Below are 11826 nucleotides of genomic sequence, written 5' to 3'. Positions count from 1 at the left end.
CTATGTTACGCGTGCCTGGAGGGCAGTGACCTCCTTTCCCCAGAGAGCTAGCTGGGGCCCCAGCACTGGTCAGTGCCTCCTTGGTGATTATTGGGCCTTTCTGGCCACGTGGCCCCAAGGAAGAGCCCAAAGATCCAATCACAGTAACAGGGTAAAATATTTGGGCCATTTATCAGTATTATGCAGAAAATTTTAAGTATTGATTGTTTTAACAAATGCAACTGTTTTGTTTTACAAAGCTAGGGCAACTGCTTTTCGGCATACTTAAAATCACCCCAGATCTCAAACTAGTGGCTGCCTGCCGCTAGAATGAAACCATGTCACCAGGTCAAACGTACCCTTCTTCCAATACGCATCTTCATTCATGTAGAAAGAAGAAAAGCAAGGAAAAGGGGCGCCTGGGTGGCTCAGTCGGTTGAGCATCTGCCTTCGGCTCAGATCATGATCCCAGAGCCCTGGGATGGAGCCCTGGGATGGAGCCCCGGGATAGAGTTTTCCATTTCTGTAGTTCTCCTTAGCAGTCCCCTCTGCCCAGGAGGTGTCCCAGAAATCTGAGGCCCTACGGGGTCATCACTCGACTCAAGTGTGTAGCCAGAGCTTTCCTCGGAGGATACTTCTAAATTAAAATAAAGGCCAAATTCTTGTTTGCATTTATGATCGTCTTGACATTATGAAGTGCTACTGTATTTGTTAGATTAATATGAAAAGAACAGATGCAGGCTTAATAGGTTGAGGATACATTCTTGCTAAATGATGCCCATATGACAATAAATCTTGCTATCTAAAAAAAAAAAGGTTTCCCTGTACTTATTTCAAATTCAGAGTGATGGGTAATTTGTTTCTCCTGCAACACGTGGTAGCACATGGACAGTGGACTTAAAAGAACCTGTGACACAGCAGTAAGTACCATGTTTATATTTAGAGTATTTAGTTGCATTAAAATTTAGTTGCATTAAATTTAGTTGCATTAAAATAACATCAGTCACATTAAATTATTATTGTTAATTTGAATTAAATATGTGATTTTCTTATATTAAGTTAGTTTTTTGCTTTTGCTTATATAAATACACAAGAGCTCTAAGCATAAATAATCTATACTTACATTTGTACACATTTAAGTAATATTACAATTACTGTAACTCAGTACTTGAAGTCCATAGATTTTATTTTTCCCTGAATAGAGTTGGAACATTACTGAAGTTTGCAAAGCGTTAGGCTAACACAATAGCCATGTTAAGACTGGTTGGTATGGGGTGCCTGGGAGGCTCAGTTGGTTCAGCATCTGCCTTCGGCTCAGGTCATGATCCCAGAATCCTGGGATCGAGTTCCACATCCCACATCAGGCTCCCTGCTCAGTGGAGAGTCCGCTTCTCCATCTGCCCATAGCTCCCCCACCTTGGGCTTGTGCTTATGCTCTCTCTCAAATAAATAAATAAAATCTTTAAAAAAAAAAAAAAAGACCAGTTGATCATAGATTTTTATAAAATATCAGAAACATCAAAAACCCCATAAGTCACTGTGTTTGTATAAAAGCTAAATACTTCAAACTCTATACAGTCACTTGCTGTGACTTTCAGATAAAGATGGAGATTGAAAACATCATCTAATATTGCTTCTTCCAAAGCACCACTGAAACTACACCAAAGAGGCTTATTTTAAGACATAAGACCACAAGTTGAAGATGCAATGACAGCAACACTTTTGAAGGATGTACATAGGTGGTCAAGTGGAAATTGACTTACAGGCCTGAAAAGGCTTCACTCTAAGCAGCGGTCCCTGGGAGAGGAGGGTGACCGGGAGAAGATAAAAAGGATTGGCTGTAAGAAGTAGTAGTTAGGTATCTCAAGTCATTGGCCTTCCTTATACAGCTGAGCAACTTTCAGAGAAACCAGGGAATCTCTGTCCTGGGAAACCAAGTCAAGGGCAGGGGAACTGTGCCCAGAACCAGGGGATTGAGTATGCATATTCAAAGCTGACATCCCCAGCCTCCCATCCCAGTCTCACTCCCAGAATAATGGCAGACAGGCATTTACCCTCCACACAGGAGACTAGAAGCACATTCTGAACAGCCTAAGAAGAAACATTTAAAGATAGACAATAGAGGCTCTAAGACAAACAGCTGCCCCATTACCTACATCACAGCTTTTTATTTGAACACCCTTAATCATGCTTGCACAATTAAGAATTATCAGGCATCTGGGGCGCCTGGGGGATTCAGTTGGTTAAGCAACCAACTCCTGATTACGGCTCAGGTCATGATCTTAGGGTGGTGAGATCAAGCCCCACGTCAGGCTCCACACTGGGTGTGGAGCCTGCTTGGGATTCTCTCTCTCCCTCTTCCCCCATCTCTCTCTTCCTTCCTAAAAAAAAAAAAAAAAAAAAGAATTATCAAACATCTGAGGATATAAGCCGTCGCATAGATGTTGGAATAAAATACATAAACAGAAAAAGGCAACTTGAAGGAAACAATGACTAGGCTGGCAGGGGAAAAAAATTTAGTGTCTACAGAAGATAATAGAAGGTTTTCAATTAATAAAATAAGAATAGGAAGCTCCAAAAAATAAAGACACAGAGAACAGCAACAACAAAAAATGTGAACATGGTTGTAGAAATGAAAACTCAACAGACCAGAAGATAAAGTATAATAAATCTTGCAGAAAGAAAACAAAAAGAAAAAATCATGAAAAATTGGAGGGAAAGTATAAGCAAATTAAAAGACCCCAGTCCAAGAGAAGTCCCTCAAAGAAAGACTAGGGAAAACAATTATTTCCTCAATGAAATAATTTAAGATTTCTGAAAATTTCAGGATATGCATTTCCAATGTGAAAGGGCTTACCCAGTGTCCAGCGATAAAAACAGATCCACACCAAGACACATCAGAGATATTTTAGAACATAGGGGACAATGAGAAGATGCTGTAGGTTTTCAGAAAGGTGAAGAGGAAAAGTTCACATACAAAGTAACAGGAATCCAAATAATTCTGCAGTTCTCAACAGCAACACAGGAAGTTAGAAGAAAATGGAGCAACGCATTCAAAATTCTGAAGGGAAATTAATTCTAACTAATATTAAATATCTAACTAACTTCTCAACTAAGTGTGAGGGTGAAGATTTTTCAGTGAAAAACTACCTCCACTTCACACACACACACACCCCTCTTCCAAGAGAGTTTCCAAAGAATATGTGCAACCAAAACAAGGAAGTAAACCAAGAAAAAGGAAGATACGCTTTACAGGATAAAGGATCCAAAACAGGAAAAAATGCAAAGGAATTATCATATACCCAGGATGATGCACCAAGCATGAGGGCAACACATCTGGACTTATACAGGCCCACATGCTTCAGAAGAGATTAAAAAAAATAAAATTGATATAATACCCAACACACATTAATGTATCAAGAAGATATTTCAACATCTGGTAGACATGTGTACATAGAAATAAGCGTGTACATAGAAAACTAGGCAAATGAGAAAAGACAATTCTTAACTGAGAGAAAACTACAAGTTGAGCAGTAAAGAAGTAATCATAGTTTTCTATATGACTCAACATGGAGTAGCCTACAGAGTCATAAAAATGTAACCCTGAACATTGAGTCGATCAAAATTACAATGAATCTCAATCCACAGGATGAACAGCTGGGAAGTGTTTATGACTGGGTTTGGTAAGAGTAGAAGAGACAAGATATCTAAATCCTCATCTTCATGACAGAAGTCAATGGGTAATATCTAAACCTGAAAAAAAACACGAAGTAATATCACAAGCTTGGTACTTAGAGCTTTGCAGGTAATAACAGAAGTAGTACTTCCCCCACCCCCACCCCATCCCGCCCCAATGCTGTGTGTTTTATCCCTGTAACTTATTCATTCCATAACTGGAAGCCTGGATCTCCCACTCCCCTTCATCCATCTTGCCCAACCTCCCCCTTCCCTTCTGGCAACTATCAGTTTGTCATCTGTATTGTCTAATTCTGCTTTTTGTTTGTTTATTTATTTAGATTCCACTTATGAGTGGAATCATATGGAATTTGTTTTTCTCAGTCTGACTTATTTCACTTAGCAAAATACCTTCTAGGTCCACCCAAATGTTGTCTCATATGGCACAATCTCATACTTTTTTGTGACTGTGTAATATCCCATCATATTTATATATATATATATATATATATATATATATATATATATATACCACATTTTCCCTATCCATTTGTCTATTGACCTAAGTGTCCATCAACAAAAGAACTGTCTTTATTTTTTTTTAAGATTTTATTTATTTATTTGAGAAAGAGAGTGAGAGAGCACAAGCCAGGGGAGAGGCAGAGGAAGAGAGAAAGAAGTGGGCTCTCCAAGCAGGGCTCAATCCCAGAACCCCAGGATCATGACCCGAGCCAAAGGCAGATGCCTAAGAAGAAGTATCTTTAAAAGATCAAGGTAGATGCCTCTGGGAAAAGGGATATGGAAAAAAAGGGTTGGAGACTATTTGTCTTTGCTAACTTTGTAGAACTAGCTGATTCTTAAAATTATGTGCACATTTCACTTTCATAAAAATAACAAGCTCACAGAATTTCTAAGTTCATGTAAAATAGTACAAAGAGCAATGGTTTATGGTTAGAACCAGAGACCCAGATCTAAGGACAAGAGGCAGGATATATTATGACTTCCATGGGCCCTCAGCACTTTTGACTTTGTGGGCCCCTCCCACTATAATATCAATATTTAAATTATTTGTTTGGTATAACTTAAAATACTTCAAGATTTTTTTCTTCTTAGGCAAAATTCAATACAATTTCATAGGCTCTTTAAAAATATCATTGACCCTAAGCACTGTGCCTACTAAATAAATCCTCCCTGCAGGAAAAAGAAAGGAGGAAAACACAGATTTATGTTTTCTATATAAGTAACAAAGTTCTCTTTGCTGGGAATCAAAATTTCTAGGTCAGAATGATGGCAAATTAAATGACTTCTTAAACAATAAAGCTTTATTTGCTCTGATCCCAATACCGTTAGTACAAAACCATTTTACACAATGTTTTCTCTTGATTTTTCTAAACTTATTTCATAACAGTAACATCATGTTGGAATACTTGAACCCAGCAGCTTAATGTAAACCAGAATTGAAGTTGTTGGATATATTTTCAATTTTCCATAGGGTTATTCTCAACTACATACAATATTAAAAGGCTTTTATGTCTCCAATTCTCTCTCCATTATTATAAAGTGAACCTGACATTTGCCTTTGAGTTACAATCTTCATACATCCATATGAAGATTATATCATACCTTGTGATCAGCTTAATCATTCCCATTTGAATTGGTTAGGTTGAGATCAACACTTTGTTCCCAAAGATGCAGGTAAAAACTAAGAGAATTGCTTTAAAAATCTTTTCAATAATACCTCGCAGTTGTGCAACTTTATACATTTCTCTGGGTACTTTCTCTTTTCTACTTGGATGTCTTTCTACCATTTCCATTTCAGCATTATCTAGAATGGAACTTCTCTTTAGTATTCTCTCCCTCTCTTGACTTATTCAGTCCATTCAATTGGTACAATTCTGGTCTCTATAGCTTAATCCTAGCTCGAACCTAGTATTCTTGCCTCTCCTCCCCATTCTCAATATGGATTAGTAAGCTCTATTGACTCTTCCTTTGCATTATTTCACACATTAGCATTACCCATTCCCAAACCGATTACCCCGTCTCTTCTCCGTACCCCAACTTCTGTCATGGCCTCCTAATTGGACTCACTCATCCAACTCTTCCTCCTTCAATCCATCCTACACTTTTCCATCACAGCAACTTGTTAGCATGGTGATCATGATGTTCAAAAATCTTCAAGAGCTCGCATTGCCTATGGGATAAAATTGGTCATTTGTGTTTAGTAGCAAACTACTCTCAGTATTCTCAGACTTCTTAATCCACTTTTTGTCAAAAAGTCCTTTGTAGAGCACCCCCATGCCTTTGGTCACGCTGTTCTTTCTTCTGGAATGTCCTCTCGTGGCTTCTCCTTCCCTCTTATTAATGTGGCTCAAGCCCATCTTCTCTTGGAAGCTTTTCCTAAGTACTCATCCCATAATGATTGTGTCCTTTGGAGTCTTAACGTTTTGTTGTCAGTACACTCATTTAAAACATATCATATACTGCTTTTTTATGGTTAGTTATAGCCTCTTTATTTATGTATCTTGTTGCCTGAACAAATTAAAAGCTCCTTGAGGGTCTAGAGTCTGTCTGATCCTAACATGGTATTGGTCACACAGTATGTGTCCATTTAGTAATTAACTAATAAGGGAAAAATATTTTTGGTTGACTTCTTCCATTTCCATGTAGAAAGAGGGCATTGTAAAAATGTGAATGTACTTAATACCACTGAACTGTCCATTTTATATATGTTTTATATATATATAATATATATAATTTTAATTGTAATAAAATATACATAACATGAAATTTACATATATTATATATATCGAAGTTCATGTTTCATTTATCTTCAAATTATATCTAAACTTTTAATGTACTATCTACTTAGTTTATCAAATATGAATGATTTGGAAGAAAACACTGGATTCAACTCTTAGCTCTACCAGAGACCAACTATGTAATGACCTCGGGCAAGTTAACTTTTTTTTTTTAAAAGATCTATCTATTTATTTATTTATTGAGAGACAGAACATGAGGGAGGGAGGAGGAGAGAGAGAGGGAGAAGCAGACTCCCCGCTCAGCGGGGAGCCCTACGAGGGGCTGGATCCCAGAACCCCGGGATCACGACCTGAGCCCAAGTCAGATGCTTAACTGACTGAGCCCAAAGTTCTTAACTTTTAATGCCTCCATCACCTGGTCTGTAAAATGAGTAGATGGATTCACTAGATAATCTCCAAATGCCCAGTTCTATAAGTCTATGACTTTACATCTCTGGAGAGCACACATCATCTCCAGAATTATGGGAGAAAATGGTCTATCTGGCTCTCTTCCCAGATTTGCAAACCAAACCATCTGGAGTGAGTACTACCTATTCTACTCCCCAGCCCTGAGGATTCTAAAAACAGTTTGGGAAACTGATAGCACCTGTGGATCTGGAGGACCGTGCTTCTGCCCCACCCTGGCTGTGCCTCTTTTTTGGGAATTCCAGCCAGACTTGTACTCAACCTGCATCCTGTCCTAGCGGGGCTCACTGGACCCAGGCTCACGGGGCAGGGATAAACCCCTCCCTTAGGTGTGATCTCTTAGCAAGCCTCTACTCCAGCTCTTCCCATGGGGGAGGGTTAGGAAAAGGAGGTTTTTCTTCCCTCAACTACAACGTATCAGGGACAGCTTGAGGAAACAGGTCTCATTCATTAGCTTAGCAAGATTTCGGAGCAGTTTATTAACTTCAAATTTTAAGTGGAGGGACTTATGTCTGTTTTGCAGTTGCAAAATCCTTTCAAATACATATTTAAAAAATTTTCCCACTCTTTGGGGAAGACTACTGTTTTGATGGTTGTCCTTTGAAATTAATTATGGAAGCGGAGTTATTTCATTTGTTTTTTGTTTATAAAAGTAATACCAGTAGGTTTTGTTTGAATTCGCAAAAATCTCTAGTTCATCTTTTGGCTGAGGTTAGTTACAATCACTACAAATCTGTTAATCAAAACGACAATAATATCAACAGTCTTTAAAAGTGCTAGCACCTTGTAAAACCCCAAAGGCTTAATTCATACATGCAAAGCTTGGGGCAAAAGACGAGGGAGGGGGGGATTGTCATCTTAATTTTAGATCACCAGGCCACCCCTGCTTTACTAGGAGTCCTGAACAAAGGGGAAAGACAAATACTTTAGGCCTGACATCACCGGATTCTCAACCAATCTTTGTTTAAAAAAGAGAGAGGAGAGAAAAGAGAATTTCTCGCTGTCATTGTCTTAATAAGTATTTAACTATTGAGTGGCTTACAGATTTCTCTATGGGACTTAAGCTTATTTCTATAATGATTAAATAAAATTGAAACTAAGTAGATGAGGAAAGTTGGACCATATCAAAATTACAAGTTGGAAAGATAAGGTCAGCAAGAAGATTAAAACACAAAAACATATGAATAAATTTTGGCTTATTTCTTGGCCACAATTCTTGTAACAATCCTTGTTTAATTATCACAAAATGTTATTTATTACCAGGCAACTCCTACTAGAACCTTCTGTGAGACCTAGTCCCCAAAGTGGCTCAATCCAGCTGCGCCAGAACCCCACATATTTTGCTTATCTTTCTTAGGCTAATGGTATGGTTTGTTCAATATTAACTTGAGGGGCCATTGCATCAACGGTGCCAAGATTCCCAGGGTTAACTTCTTTAAATTCTAGAAGTCCTCATTGTTCATTTTTCTGTCTTTGTGATTGATTAACTGTCTGGGGTTGGCGAGATGAATAATGTGGTTATTCTGGCATTTCCCTGGACTTGACAGAGATTCGGTGGTTATAATCATTTTTCCGGTTATGTTGGAAAAGAGGTTTTTCTGTTAGTGCCTTTGTTTCTAATACCAGTTGTGTGGTTTTGTGATTATACTGCAGTTTCTTCAAAAAATTTCAATACTACGATGATACTTTTTCCCAAGAATTTCATAACCAACACGTTTTTTCAATATTAAAAGTAATACTGATTTTTTTTTTAACCTAGAAGATTTTCCTAAAAAGGAAACTCAATCCCAGTTTGTTTATCGGTTTCTCTAAAAATTAAGTTTTTCTGTCTTTAACCAACACGCTCAGCCTGCAGGCTGGGCTGGAGGTGGAAAAGGTCACAGAAGAATTCTTCCAAAGGAGAGAGTATAAATGTTTCTACACCCCTTGATGAGTCAGAAACAGAAAACTAGGGGCTGGGTGACAGCTCACACACTAAAGAATTCTAGAAAAGAACATTTCCCTCAGGCTCAATGATTTCAGAGCTATATTTCTCTCCTTGAAGTTGGCCCTTGGTAATAGATGTCAAGAGTGGAGGGTGGGAGGAGAGGGGCAAAACAGAGATCAGGGCTACCGTATTCCTTTTTGGCCATTTTGTCCCATTGTAAGATCATGTGTCTTTATATATATATTTTTTGAGGTGAGGTATGATTGACATACAAAAAAAGCTGTACATATTTAATGTTTACACCTTGGTGAGTTTGAAGATAAGCATACACCCATGAAACTGTCACTATAGGGCACCTGGGTGGCTCAGTTGGTTAAGCAACTGCCTTTGACTCAGGTCATGATCTCGGGGTCCTTGAACTGAGTCCCGCATCGGGCTCCCCCTGCTCAGCGGGAAGCCTACTTCTCCCTCTCCCTCTGCCTGCCACTCCTCCTGCTTGTACTCTCTCTGTCAAATAAATAAATAAAAACTTAAAAAAAAAGAAACTGTCACTATAAACAATGCAATAACCATCACCCATGAAAGTTCCCACCCTCCCTCTTTTTTTTAAAAAAAACTTTAATATAAGATTTACTCTCTTAACCAGTTTTTTTAAGTATACAATACAGTGTGTTAATTATGTGCACTATGCTGTGCAGTGAATCTCTAGGACCTAGTAGTCTTGGGTAACTGAAAGTGTTTGCCCTTTGACTAATATCTTCCCAAGTCCCCCTCCCCATGTATTCTTATTTTTAGTCAGCAACTAAAGTCATCCTTAAGATGAAAGAGTTGAATTCTCTCCTTGTGAGGCTCGTGGTAAACATTTCTTGCAACCTCAGAACTCTTAGGTAAAAAATATTCATTTATATTTATTTCATGACCATTTTAAATAATGAATTTCATATATTCTCATAAAAACAGAAGAGGCTATATATCCTAGAACTCAGGGCACACAATGTGTTTTCATTCCCAGTTCTGCTAGTCACCAGCTGTGACTTCAGGAAAATATTTAGCCTTTTAGTTTCCTTATCTATAAAATAGTGATAGCAATACTTACTAATGATACTTGTAGGGTGTTATGAAGGATCCAGTGAATACATGCATAAAGGCATTTAGCGTAGTTCTGAAAGAATGGCATTCCATAAATCGTTATTATTCTTTAGATTTTCTTCAACAGTGCATGATACATAGTCAGGAAATGTTTGAATACTTTGTTTTTATTATGAGACTGAGCTAAGGCCTTATAAAAATCTTATTTCATTGTTAAACCTTACAAATAGGTGTGATATATATTTTGCAGATAAAGAAATTGAAGCTTAGTGCTATGGACTGAATGTTTATGTCCTCCCAAAATTCCTATGTTGAAACTCTAACTCCCAATGTGATGGAATTTGAAGGTAGAACCTTCGAACATTAATTAGATTTAAAAGAAGCCATAAAGATGAAGCCCCCATGGTGGAATTAGGGCCATTCTAAGAAGAGCGGGAGACCGGGACCCTCTCTCTCTCTCTCTGCAATGTGAGGGTACAACGAGGAGATGGCTTTCTGCAAACCACGAAGAGGCCTCTCCTCGCCCCAGGAACGAAACTGGCTGGCACCTTGATCGTGGACTTCCCGGGCTCCAGATCTGTGAAAAATAGATGTTTGTTGTTGAAGTCAGCCAGTCAATGGTATTTTGTTACAGCAGGCTGAGCTGACTAAGACACTTAGCAAGGCTAAATAAGGTCACCCAAGATCACACAGCTGGTAAGTAGTTGCACCAGAATTTGGCTAAGTGTTTTATGCCAAACCCTGGGCTTTTTCCACAAAAACACCACTGCCACCCAAAGTAAAAGGGACACTACTTGGGTTTCTCTAAACAGAAAGTTCCCCTGAGCCAGCCTGAATCCAGCCAGGACACTTTGCTGTGTTACCACATGAATGTTACTTGACTTTTCTGTGCCTTGCTTTCTTTACCTGTAAAATGGGGATAATAGTAATACTCTATCTCACAGTGTTGTTGAGAGAATTTTATGGAGACGTATGAAATGTTTAGAACAGTGGCTGGAGTGTAGTAAATTTTCTATTATTGTTATTATTACTCTATTTATAACCTTGGGATCAACCCAGATTCCTCTTTGGGAGATGGGAGGAAAGAGCAACAAATACTTTCTTTTCAGCATAGATTGTGAGACTTTACCTAGTACAATACTAGTGCATTCCTTGTGGAATATTAACTTTGTGGTTGCCCAAAACCATCCCTGAGGGATTTTAGAGCAGAACCATACTGGTCCCCAGCAGAATCAGCCACAGAGCTTCTCAAAAACAGACCACAACTCATCCTCCCACCCCTCACCCCACTCTCACCTCCCACCCCCACACCCGGCCACTAATCAGAATCTGCAGGGGTGGGCCAGAAATACCCACTTTTAAGAAGTATCCCACACAATTCAGCTGCGCAGCCTTCTAACCTAGCCCCTTTTAAAATGAAGAAAAAATGAGACCCAGAGAGGTTGCATGATTTTCCCAAAGCTCAGGGCTCTTTCTACCCAAAGTGTTAACATTCACACAGAGGTGCTGCCTGATCATCCCAGGTCCATTGCCAGGACAATTTTTCATCTTTGCCAGCCAAAAGAAGTAGAGACTCATGAGAAATGCTGAACTAGTCTCACAGACCTGCACCCCTCCTCCTGCATACCAGGGCTGTTAGGAAGCTGAGGGAGGCGGCAAGACCTGCGTGGCCAGCGGGCGCCAGAGCTCCTGTCCCCTCCCCCGTGAGCTAGGGTGAGGGATCATGGAGAAAAGGGAACTCACTTGAGCAGGCTTGCATTCTTGGCCTGGCCTAAATTCTATAGGACTCTGCATGTAAACATGTCGTTTATTTTCTATTTGGCTTAGCCCTGGTTTGAAAAATAATCCTAGGTTAGCCTTTTGAAAAGCCTCTTCTCTCTCTTTTGTATTCTTAACCAGATGCGGCCCTCTTTTTTTCTGCTGTTTTGGCTG

At 39.1% G+C, this 11826-nt stretch overlaps 1 long non-coding RNA gene across 2 annotated transcripts in view; it reads right to left on the bottom strand.

Moving 5' to 3' along the window:
• Positions 1 to 912: 912 nt before the first annotated feature.
• LOC115944635 (uncharacterized) overlaps positions 913 to 11826 on the bottom strand; it is a 46579-nt gene continuing 35665 nt past the window's right edge. The window contains exons 4-6 of one of the 2 annotated variants that reach the window (XR_014147375.1): positions 9902 to 9967; positions 5708 to 5845; positions 913 to 3732 (exon numbers count right to left, since the gene is read on the bottom strand). This is a non-coding gene — a long non-coding RNA (uncharacterized LOC115944635). Of the gene's footprint in view, positions 3733 to 5707; positions 5846 to 9901; positions 9968 to 10043; positions 10472 to 11826 lie in introns of those variants that run through there. The other variant, XR_014147374.1, reaches the window with a different exon arrangement.

This window comes from Leptonychotes weddellii, chromosome 8 (assembly GCF_054177405.1).
Source record: "Leptonychotes weddellii isolate Sample4059 chromosome 8, ASM5417740v2, whole genome shotgun sequence".
NCBI lineage: Eukaryota > Metazoa > Chordata > Mammalia > Carnivora > Phocidae > Leptonychotes > Leptonychotes weddellii.
Note: the sequence above shows the minus strand (reverse complement) of the source record. Positions and strands in the feature narration are given on the sequence as shown.